A 12,014-nucleotide genomic window follows, 5' to 3' on the forward strand; every position below is an offset into this window, starting at 1 on the left:
AGAAAGAAAGAAAGAAAGAAAGAAAGAAAGAAAGAAAGAAAGAAAGAGAAAGGAAGGAAGGAAGGAAGGAAGGAAGGAAGGAAGGAAGGAAGGAAGAAAGAGAGAGAGAAAGAAAGAAAGAGAGAAAAAATAAATATTTACAGAGAGAAACTGGATTCCTACAGGTTCAGTCCTGCTGAGGGTCAGTCCTGCTTCCTCGTCTCTTCTCTGTCTCCTGTGACATCATCCATGTTCCTGGGTATATAAATAATCTTCCTGTGCCCCTCCCATGTCCTCTCTCCTGCTTGATCTCTCTCTGAGCACAGACTCGGATATGTAACTGTGTCCTTGGCATCTTCATCTGATAGGCATCTCGTGAAAAACTCAACTCTGGCTTTTAGCCACCCCGACAACCTCCTGTTCCAATCTTCATCTCAGTAAACAGTGCCACCATCCACCCAGTTGCCCAGGCCAGACACCTAGGAGTCTTCTTGTTTCAATTTAATTTTAATTTGTGTGTGTGTGTGTGTGTTTTTTTTTTTTTTTTTTTTTTGAGACAAAGGCTCGCTCTGCTGTCCAGGTTGGAGTGCCATTGCATGATCTCAGCTCACTGCAACCTCTGCTTCCTGGGTTCAAGCAATTCTCGTGCCTCAGCCTCCTGAGTGGCTGGGATTACAGGCATGTGCCACCACACCTGACTAATTTTTGAATTTTTAGGAGAGACAGGGTTTGCCTTGTTGGCCATGGCTGGTCTCAAATTCCTGGCCTCAAGAGATCCACCTACCTCAGCCTCCTAAAGTGTTGGGATTACAGACGTGAGCCACCACGACCAGCCTCTAGGAGCCTTCTTGATGCTCCTCTTTTCTTTCCTGCCTCCTGCTCCTCCTCCCAATCCATTATTAAGGTTGGCCTGTTTTATCTCCAAAATAGACCTCGACTTGTCCCCTTGTTCCAATGACTCTTGTCACTCCTAGTCCAAAGCGCAGAAATAGCACTCAAATGAGAACAAGCAAAGTTAGTTACTCAGAGTTTGCCATAGAAGGGAGTCACCACCATCACCTGCATTTTGCAGAGCCTCAAGGGTAGGGCAAAGTGGGGAGAAAGCAAAAGGAGGAAGCTTGCTTGCTTGCTTGCATTTTCTTTCTTTCTTTCTTTCTTTCTTTTTCTTTCTTTCTTTCTTTCTTTCTTTCTTTCTTTCTTTCTTTCTTTTTCTTTCTCTTTCTTTTCCTCCTTCCCGCCCTCCCCTATTCTTTCTCTTTCTTTCTTTCTTTCCTTTCTTTCTTTTTTTTTCTTTCTTTCTGTCTGTCTCTCTTCTTTTTTTGAGACAAGGCTTGGTTCTATTGCTCGGGCTGGGGTGCAGTGGTGTAAACATGGCTCACTGCAACCTGTGCCTGCCTCCCAGGCTCAAGCCATTCTCCCACCTCAGCTTCATGAGTAGCTGAAACTACAGGCATGCACCACCATGCTCAGCTAATTTTGTTTAATTTTTGTAGAGATGAGGTTTCACCATGTTGCCCAGACTGGTCTCGAACTCCTGGGTTCAAGCAATCCACCCTCTTTGGCCTCCCATACTGCTGAGATTACAGGCATGAGCCAGTGCACCCTGACAATTTTCTTTCCCTTTTTTTTTTTTTTTTTTTTGAGATGGAGTTTCACTCTTGTTGCCCAGGCTAGAGTGCAATGGCGTGATCTCAGCTCACCACAACCTCTGCCTTGGGTCCAAGTGATTCTCCTGCTTCAGCCTCCCGAGTAGCTGGGATTGCAGGAATGTGCCACCACATCTGGCTAATTTTGTATTTTTAGTAGAGACAGTGTTTCTCCATGTTGGTCAGGCTGGTCTCAAACTCCCAACCTCAGGTGATCCTTTTGCCTCTGCCTCCCAAAGTGCTGGGATTACAGGCATGAGCCATGGCACCGGCCCTATTTCCTTTTTTTTTTTCTTTCTTTCTTTCTCTTTCCTTCTTTCTTTCTTTCTTTGTTTCTTTCTTTGTTTCTTTCCTTTCTTCCTTCCTTCTTGCTTTCTTGCTTGCTTTCTTCCTTGCCTTCTTGCTTTCTTTCTTTGATGGAGTCGCGATCTGTTGCCCAGGCTGGAGTGCAGTGGCACAGTCTTGGCTCGCTGCAACCTCCACCTCCTGAGTTCAAGCGATTCTCCTGCTTCAGCCTCTCAAGTAGCTGGGATCACAGGTGCCTGCCACCACACCCAGCTAATTTTAGTATGTTTGGTAGAGACAGGGTTTCACCATGTTGGCCAGGCTGGTTGCAAACTTCTGACCTCAGGTTATCTACCTGTCTCAGCCTGGCAAAGTGCTGGGATTATAGGTATGAGCCACCACACCTGGCCTATTTTCCCTTTCTTGATGTCTTTGGAAGTGCAAAAGTTTTGAATTTTGAAGAAGTCTATCAATTTTATTGTGTTCTATCTATCCATGGATCTATACATACAGACACTTTGTGATTTGCAATGGTTCAATCTAACAATTTTTTTACTTTACCATGGTATGAAAGCCATATACATGCAGTAGAAATCATGCCAAGTAACTATAAAGCCATTCCGTTGGCAAGGTGCAGTGGCTCACACCTGTAATCCCAGCACTTTGGGAGGCCAAGGCGGGCGGATCACCTGAGTTCAGGCATTTGAGACCAGCCTGACCAACATGGAGAAATCCCATCTCTACTAAATATACAAAATAAGCCAGTCATGGTGGCACATGCCTATAATCCCAGCTACTCGGGAGGCTGAGGCAGGAGGATTGCTGGAACTTGGAAGGCAGAGGTTGCAGTGAGCCAAGATCGCACAATTGCACTCCAGCCTGGGCAACAAGTGAGAAACTCCATCTCAAAAAAAAAAAAAAAAGTCCTGGCTAACAGGGTGAAACCCCATCCCTACCAAAAATACAAAAAATTAGCCAGGTGTGGTGGCACATGTCTGTAGTCCCAGCTACTCAAAAGGCTGAGGCAGGAGAATCGCTTGAACCTGGGAGGCGGAGGTTGCAGTGAGCCAGGATCACAACACTGCACTCTAGCCTGGGCAACAGAGAAAGACTCCGTCTCAAAAAAAAAAAAAAAAAAATTAAGTTTTTCACTTTCAAGACAATATTCTATAAATTACATGAGATATTCACCACTTTACCATAATATAAGCTTTGTGTTCGATGATGTTGCCCAACCATAGGCTAATGTGTGTGTTCTGAGCACGTTTCAAGTAGGGCAGGTGAAGCTGTGACGTTTTGTAGGTTGTGGACTAAAGGTGTTTTTAACCTGATATTTTCAGCCTACAATGGGTTTACTGGGATGTAACCCCATCATAAGTCAAGGAGCGGCTGCATATAATTTTGTGTGTGTGCATAGATCTTTAAAGTCTAGCTGACAGAATTTGCTAATGAATTAGATGTTGGGTGGAGAAGAATTAAGAATGACTCTAGTGGTTTTGGCCAAGCAAGTGTCTAATATGAGAGAAGCTGCAGGAGCAGGAAGCTGGGGGTGGGGGATCAGGAGCTCTGTTCTGGATACACCGAGTTGGAGCTTGTCCATTAGAAATCCATGTGGAGATGCTGAGAGGCAGGTGGAATCTGGAGTTCAGTCATTTGACAGATGAGGTGGCTGGATGAGGTTGCAGAAGACCACCAGGGGCGAGAGCGTGGACTGAAGGGAGGAGAGAACCGAGGCCTGCCCAGGGCCTCTGCCCTTAGAGTTTGGACAATGAGGTAAACCCAGGAGGAAGACGAGAAGGGGTGGCCAGTGAGGTGCAGTTACTCTTCCTGAACGTCAGCTTCCTTGTAATAACTAGGCATTAATTGTTAATAGTACTTCCCTCATACCATGATGGTGAGGTTCCTGGAGTGTGCACTAAAAGTGCTTAGAGCAGTGCCTTGCGCGTCGGAGCTGCTTGGCGCATGTTAGCTAAAAATGAGAATCTTCTCTCTAAACCTTCTAAAGAAGTGTCAAGCCTTGCCTGCTGGCCTTAGCTATCAGGTGAGAGCATCTACAGAGGGACTTGGAGCCCACATCAGCCAGGTGGCCTGGGCAGCGTAGGATGGCAGCTGCTCAGGGGGAAGACTGCTGCCCAGAGCCTGGCACCATCGGGCTGGCCAAGGCACATTGCCAGGCCAGCAGGTTTGTGCAATAGACCTGGCTTTCAAAAGGGAGGCCCACAAGGTCCAGATACCCTCAGGGATAGGGCCCGGCTGAAGACTCTGATTCCGGAGGTGAGAGTTTCAAGTCTGGTAATTGTGCTATTAAACAGAAATGTGACGTTTACACTCCTGAGCCTGGACTTAAAGATTAATCCCCAGTGGGTGAAGCTGGGTACCAGGACTGGCTACATAATTTGCAGAGCCCACTGAAAATGGAAATGTGGATCTCTTGGTCATGAGGAATGTCAGGCAGTTACAGCAGAGCATTAAACCAAGGGTGAGGCCCTTAGCGCCGGGGCCCTCTGTGACTGCACAGGTCACAGGCCCATGCAGCTGGCCCTGTCAGGCCCTGCCTGGTTTCATCCGCAACGATGGGGAGAAGAGCATCTGGAAGGTTGAAGAGGGAGGCACTAGACACTCATGGGTGGAGAGACCGCTCTGGCTGCAGTGTGGAGAGTGGGCCGCGGGAAGCAGGGGTGGTCGGGGCTGTTGGAGCTTCATGCTGAGATGGGGCGAGGTCAGCCCAGATGGGTGGGGAGGGGATGGGAGAGGAGTGGGGCCCTCTGTCTGAGGAGGTCGCCCTGTAGCTTCCTGTCCCTCTCTGTTTCCTGCTCAGCTTTTCTGCCTTCTCCTTGGGAATTCTCCTGGGACTGCCATTCTGGGATGAGGATGTTCTTTGATTCTACTCCCTTTGGTAGGGAGGGAAGCTTCCTGGCTGGTGTCAGGGCTGAGAGCAGATTCCCCCAACTGGCAGAAATGTAAACACCGCAACCCCTCCCTCAAGGCACCGTCGCTATCCCATTGGGAACTGCAGCTTAGGATGTCCTGTTGAGTCACTTCACACCCAGCCTCTCACTGACAACCACAGAAAAAGTACAATATGACTTTATTTCTTAATTTAATGTTCAGGAGACAAGGATTGAACAACAGAACTTAAAAAATTTTAGACAGCCTCCTATTTATTTATTTTACAGGTAGGGTCTCACTGTGTCGCTCAGGCTGTAGTGCAGTGGTGCCATCTCTGCTCACTGCAACCTCCGCCTCCTGCCTCAGCCTCCCAAGTAGCTGGGACCACAGGCGGGCACCACCATGCCTGGCTAATTTTTTATATATTTGGTAGAGATGGGGTTTCACCACAGTACTCAGGCAGGTCTCGAACTCCTGAGCTCAAGTGATTCACCACCATGGCTTCCCAAAGTGTTGGCATTACAGGTTGAGACACTGCGGCTAGCAAATACAACATTTTTTTTCTTTTTTTGAGATGGAGTTTCACTCTTGTTGCCCAGGTTAGAGTGTAGTCGAGTGATCTTGGCTCACTGCAACCTCAGTCTCCCAGCTCAAGGCATGAGTCAGCCTACTGAGTAGTGGGGACCACAGGCATGCACCACCATGGCCTGGCTAATTTTTTGTATTTTTAGTAGAGATGGAATTTTGCCATGTTGCCCAAGGGTCTTGAACTCATGGGTTCAACTGCGCCTCCCACCTAGGCTTCCCAAAGTGTTGGGGAAGGAAGGAAGGAAGGAAGGAAGGAAGGAAGGAAGGAAGGAAGGAGGGAGGGAGGGAGGGAGGGAGGGAGGGAGGGAGGGAGGGAGGAAGAAATGAAAGAAGGAAGGAGGAAAGAGAGAGAAAGAAAAAGAAAGAAAGAAGAAAGAAAAAGTTGTTATTATAATGAAAGGAGGCAATATAGCTTAAAACCAAACTAAATCCAGCCACTTTGAACATCTAAAAGATGACAGAATAATAAAGCTCCATGCTGTTCTTTTCCACTAGAGTCGGTGGTAGTAGAGACACTAATGAGCCCTAGGTAATAAAGGGAAGCCAAGTAGAGGGTGCAGTTACATTTTGTGCATGATAAAGTGGGAGAGGAGAACTAGATTTAGAGAAGGGGTAGTTCCCAGGCAAGGAGACTTGAGATAGTAGAAGTTGGGATATGCATGGAGCCAAGCGACGATCCTACAGACTTCATCTACCAACCCCACACTCTTAACAAAATACGCTACATTCACCATACCTTGCGAGTGGAGGTGCTTTCTGAGAAATGGAGAAATTCTGGAAAAGGCACTGAACTTCATGTTTCAGCAATGTTAAGCAGAGAAAGAGGGCAGGAACAGGAGATGAGATGGCAATGGGGCTGGGCTTCCAATTGAAATGGGAATTTGGATCCCAATGGGACCTTGAGAAAATAAGACACTCCACCACACCTGCAAAGAGAAATTCATAACAATGGAAGAATTGGGCCCAATCCTTCTGCAATCCACTCCCAGCCTCAGAGAGCAGAGAGCCCTCAGGTGTGATGTGGGTCACTCAAGAAACACTGTGCTTCTGCAGGAAAGTAGCCCAAGGTGTATCTGGTCCCAGTTGTCCAAAGCCCAGGGATATGTATCTGGTGACCTCAGGATCTCTGGTCAAGCAAGCTGCCCAGTCATTGTTCAGCCCACATTAAGCCTCCCCAAAGAGAGGCTTTGATTGGATCTGATAGGCATTACTCAGCATGGAGAAAAATTGATGCCACATCACCTCAAGGAGACCTAGATTCCTCCAGTTTCACCCTCATGGGACTGCTTGTAACTTATGCACCTATCCTCATACAATTCCCACCAGCTGAGGAGATCAGGCTTACTCTCATTAACTAGTATATTATTGAGTTTGGGTAACTAGTAGGGGCTTTTGGAGCAATGGAGTAGTTGGGGCCTCTCTCCTCAAAGGATGGCTATAAAACTCCATGGACCATCCCAACAGGTTAAAATCCAACCATAAAAGTGGGGAAAGAATCCCAGCTGGCAGCATAGCACCTGGCATATAAATCAGACCTTGTCACTCCCCTCCTTAAAACCTTCCAATAACATCTCAGTGCAATTGGAAGAAAATCCACACTTTTCACTGTGATCTGCAGGCCTCTGCCTGCTCTGGCCGCCACCACCTCTTTGGCTTCACCCCTTTTACCCTCCCCTTACTCTACTGCAGTTCCTCAGAGATAGCAACGTCGCATCCACCCAATGCCCTTGCATTTGATGGTCATTCTGCCAACAAAAATCTTCACTCAGACTTTAGCTAAACAATGCATTGAACAAGCACAGTACATAGGATGTAATCAAGATGCAACTTAATTTTTTGATAACCATGGACCTTTAAAATGTATTCGGTCTGGGCGCAGTGGCTCACACCTGTAATCCCAACACTTTGAGAAGTCGAGGCAGTTGGATCACCTGAGGTCAGGAGTTTGAGACCAGCTTGGCCAACATAGTGAGACCTTGTCAGTCCCCTGCTTAAAACCTTCCAATGACATCTCAGTACAGTTAGAAGGAAATCCACACTCTTCACCATGATCTGCATAGTGAGACCTTGTCAGTCCCCTGCTTGAAACCTTCCAGCTCTCTCTCTACTCTACTCTGCTCCTCTCTCTACTTGCTAGCTGATGTTTCAGAACCTGCTAGAGTTAAAATTGTGGTAGGAGGAGGAGTAAGGAGTAGAACAGCTCTTTTTGAGCTGGGTGGCTTGCCACCACCTGAGCCTGGCAGTTAATTAGAGCTTCCTTAAAACCTTGTGGTCTTCACTTAAAAATACAAAAATTAGCACGACGTGGTGGTGTATGCCTGTAATTCCAGCTACTCTGGAGGCTAAGGCAGGAGAATCACTTCAACCCAGGACAGGGAGGTTGCAGTGAACCAAGATCATGTCATTGAACTCCAGCCTGGGCCACAAGAGCGAAACTCCATATCAAAAAAAAAAAAAAAAAAAAAAAATGTATTCAGTAGTGGTCATCCTCACTTACCTGGATGGAAACTTGGACTAAACTTTTCTGTGCATTCATCCTATGGTCACTTTCAAGCATAAAACACTATTAGATTCAATCATATGAATGTGTCCAGCCCAAATTATTAATTAGTGCTTCAATCTCTACTCAAAGGCTTCTCCCTTCCCTGCACACCTAGACTTGTGTCTGGGGCCCCTGTTTTTGAGGAAGGGAAACACTCTTTCTCTCTGCTCTATTCTGCTCCTCCCCCTACTTGCTAGCTGCTGCTTTGGACCCTGCTAGAGTTAAAATTGTGGTGGGGGAACAAGTAAGGAGTAGAACAGCTTTTGTTGAGCTGAGTGGCTTGCCTCCATCTGAGTCTGGCAGTTAATTAGAGCTGACTTTCATCTGCAGGTGCTTTTGTGCATTCTTTGGAGCCCCATGTCTCTGGCTGGGGACCTCTTATCTGAAGCACTCAGGTCCTAAGTGATGTGATGCAACTCTTGGGCAGGCTGCTTCCCTGCCAGAAGGACCTCTCTTCATTGAAAGTCCCCTCCACCCCACATAAACTATTAGCATTGGAGTCCCCTCCCTTTCTGAGCCAGGACTTTACAATTATATATTGAATGCAACCACTTCTCACATCTCCATGCCTACACTTTGAGTTCAAGCCAGAATCATCTCTTGCCTGGTGTGATAGGCAGACTTCTAACATGGCTTCTCAGATTCCTACCCCCAGCGTGCACACTCCCACTCCGTGTGAGTGTGGATGGGATCTGTGGCTGATAGAGGTCCCCCACGTCAGACGATACCCTAACCCCAGCTGACACCTTGACCAAAGTGTTGTGAGACCCAAAGCATAGGCCACAGTTGGGCCATGCCCAGACTCCTCAGCCATGGAGACTGTGAGATCATAAACATATGTTGCTTTATGCTGCTAAATGTGTGATGATTTATTATGTGGCAATACAAGAACTGTACATTTGGATTATTGTAATGGTCTTCTAATTCTCATCCTGCCCTGCTCTTGCTTTTCTTGAGTTTATTGTCAACTCATGAATGATCCAAATTCAGCAGTCCTCTCCAAGCTCTGCCACAAAAGCCTCCCACCCCCTGGCCTTGCCTCAACCCTCAGAGCCCTATACCCGTCACTCTATTTGTCATACTATCTGAAATTACCTCTGCTCACAAATGTAACTGAAATGCCAAGACTTGAATTGATGGCAAGCAGAGGAGCTGCCAGATGTAAATCTACCCTCTCAGCAACCCTTCTCTAAGCTTCTAGCTTCTGGCAACACCACTTCCTCCCATCTGTTTCTGTAGACCCTGGGGAGGTCACTGCTCCTCCAGTTACTGATCTCCAGGCTACCTTAGAATCTCCCTTTTTCCTTTTTTCAATTTTTCCATAGGCATGCAACCAATTTCCTATATTAAATCCCCTCTGTTTGAAATATCTACTGTTCTGATGCAAGTAGCAAAGATAGAAAAAAAAGGAAAAGAATGAAATACCTACTGTGGATTCTGTTTCCTTGACTGACTCATTCCTCTTCAAGTCATCTTGACTGAGTCTCAGTTCCTTGAAATCCAAAGGTCTTGGACCATAACAGAGAGGTGCTGTGACTTGTCTACAGATATTAATACATTGCAGCAGATATTTGAATCCAGGTCAGTCTCCCCAGTACAACAGCCTGGGATCATACAGACAAAAAAAATTGAGGGGGTGGTGATATACAGAATGGATGAATGAACATGGTAACAACAATAAGCACTCTGTCTTCTAACTTCCTGCTCTTGGACAAAAACTGGACTAACCCTTTGCTACCTGCAGGACTTTAAATTTCCTTTCCTTCAGCAAAACACCCAGAGATCAGGCTCTTGTCCAAAGTCCTCTCACATCCTGTTCTGCAATTTCCTCTGAATAAAGTGATTGCACTATCCTTTTGCAGGAGAAGATTAGTCTTCTCAGTAGGGTGACAGGAGCCAAATGGGAGGTGAAGCATTCTGCCTTCGCTCCACCATCTGTTAACATAACCCCAAGCCACCCTCGGGTTTGTGCCGTCCCCGCTTGGCTTGCTCTGAACAGGGCTGCCGATGCCATGATTGCTTTTCTTTCAGTGTGTGAATACTCACTTTCTGAGTGCAGCCCGTATTCCCACTTACTCCTCCTGACTCTTTAGAGGAAGCATCCAATATAATGTGCATCTGCTGGCTGAGCTCCAGTCCAGGAAGGACTGTGGCAAGGAGAGGCAACCAGAATCAGCAACAGGGCGGTTTTTCACATTCAGAATTCTTTGTTTCTTTTTACTTTGTGGCTGCTTTCCACATGTTATCTTCAGTCTGGAATGTCATAAATATAAGGCCCACTGGGATTGAGTTGACTTCAATAAGACTACCCTTTATTGCTGCAAAAAAAAAAAAAGAAAAAAAAAACAAGACCTGACGATTTCAACATACATCTCTTTGGAAACTCAGAAGTAATGTAAATATGATCATGGAATAGGGTCCAATATCCAAGCCAAACACCTCCCTTTGGATCTGCTCAGAAGAGAAGGGTGCAGGGGAGGAGAGTGACTTACCCCTGCCTACGACACCTGCACAATCTCATTTATGTATATCTCAATAAAGGTGAAATGGACGTTATGGTCCATGGTAATCACTTCTTTTCAAAGCATTTTACACAACTGACATCACAAGAACCAAGAGAGTCAGGAAATGCAATCCCTTCTGACGTCTGCACAGAAGATTAACCACCTCAAAGAAATTAGGAAAGTGTCTTAATAACAGTGACTTGAAGACACTGCTATTCAGTATGTTAATGAAAAATCCATTGATGTTTGGCATTTATCAAATGTCAAAAATTAAATTTAGCTGTCCTATGATTTTAATCAGTGTTAACCCAGTTAAGCCAGCAGGTAGCTGCCATGATTCAAGCAGACACCTTCATCTGCATATCTTTTCTTGGCTAACATGCAGAGAAAGGTGTGAGTGGTATGTAAGAATTTCATGAGAAGGCAGTGTTTGAACTGGACTTTGAAGGAATTTGACAACTGTTCAAAGGAGAGACGCTCATTCCAGAAAGAATGAACAGAACATGCAAAATGGTAGAGGTTTAAAAGAACAAGACACATTCTCAGAATAGCAAATAGTCCAGTTTGCCTGGAGAGTGATGAGATGAGAAGGGAGAAGCAGGCAGGGGCTTGGTGGTGGAGGGTCTCAAAGTCAGAGTTGAAATCATTTTATGGAAATTGGGAGTTATTAAAAGATTTGGAGCAAAATGTGACATGATTATATCTGGGTTTTAGAAAGAACTGTGGGATCAGTGGGCAGAATGAAGGATGGAAGTGTGGGCAGAAGGATTCAGGAGATATTTCAGAGGTTTCTTGTAGGCTCTGTACCTTTATTTGAAACATCATAAGGTCAGAGAGAACAAAGTGAGCTCCTGTGACATTTCTGCTATAGATGTGAAAAGTATGATCGGATCACTAGATCACCGTGGTACGAATAAAGCTAAGGTTTATGACAGTTTGACAATACATGCAAAAGCAGATTTCACGCTTCTGTGATCTTTGGTAAAACCGAAGGCATAGCATTAGCACCCAGAGCGATAAAGGGTGATGCTAATGAGGATAAGGTAATGGGACTCAGTCTTCACAGAGCCTCATCAACCCCAGTGGGGAAGAAAGACATCTTGAGGAGTGGGATGTAGAGGGATGATGTGTGTAGGAAAAGTTAGTGGACAGTTTGCATATCTACCTGTGAGTAAAAGCACAGCATCTTTGAACAGAATTCAGATTCTGGAGTCAGACAATATGTGTGGTGGTTTTAAAATAGGTCCACGTATTTTTTTCAACACTTCTCCCTTAAAAAGGCAGCCTAAATCCCTTCCCCTTGAATGTGGGCTGTATACATATGAATGAATGAATGAATGAATGAATACAAGATGGAAGAACTGATGGTGTGTAACTTTCAAAAAAAGGTCATAAGTGACATTATAGCCTCTTTGTTGTTACCTCTCACTCTAGAGGAAGCCAGCTGCCATGTCACAAGAACACTCAAGCAACCCCGTGGTGAAGAACTGGAGCCCTCCTTCCAACAGCCAGTGGAGAATGGAGGCTTGCAGCTGATAGGCATGTGAGTGAACCATCTGGGAAGCAGATCCTATAGCCTCA

At 45.8% G+C, this 12,014-nt stretch overlaps 1 long non-coding RNA gene across 1 annotated transcript in view; it reads right to left on the reverse strand.

Annotated features, from left to right (window-relative positions):
* LOC116553057 overlaps nt 1-12,014 on the reverse strand; it is a 39,961-nt gene that overhangs the window by 4,418 nt on the left and 23,529 nt on the right. The window contains exons 3-4 of the long non-coding RNA XR_004269614.1: nt 9,976-10,247; nt 9,359-9,533 (exon numbers count right to left, since the gene is read on the reverse strand). This is a non-coding gene — a long non-coding RNA (uncharacterized LOC116553057). The remainder of the gene's footprint in view (nt 1-9,358; nt 9,534-9,975; nt 10,248-12,014) is intronic.

This window comes from Sapajus apella, unplaced genomic scaffold, assembly GCF_009761245.1.
Source record: "Sapajus apella isolate SASKATOON/1434 unplaced genomic scaffold, GSC_monkey_1.0 scaffold12, whole genome shotgun sequence".
Taxonomy (NCBI): Eukaryota; Metazoa; Chordata; class Mammalia; order Primates; family Cebidae; genus Sapajus; species Sapajus apella.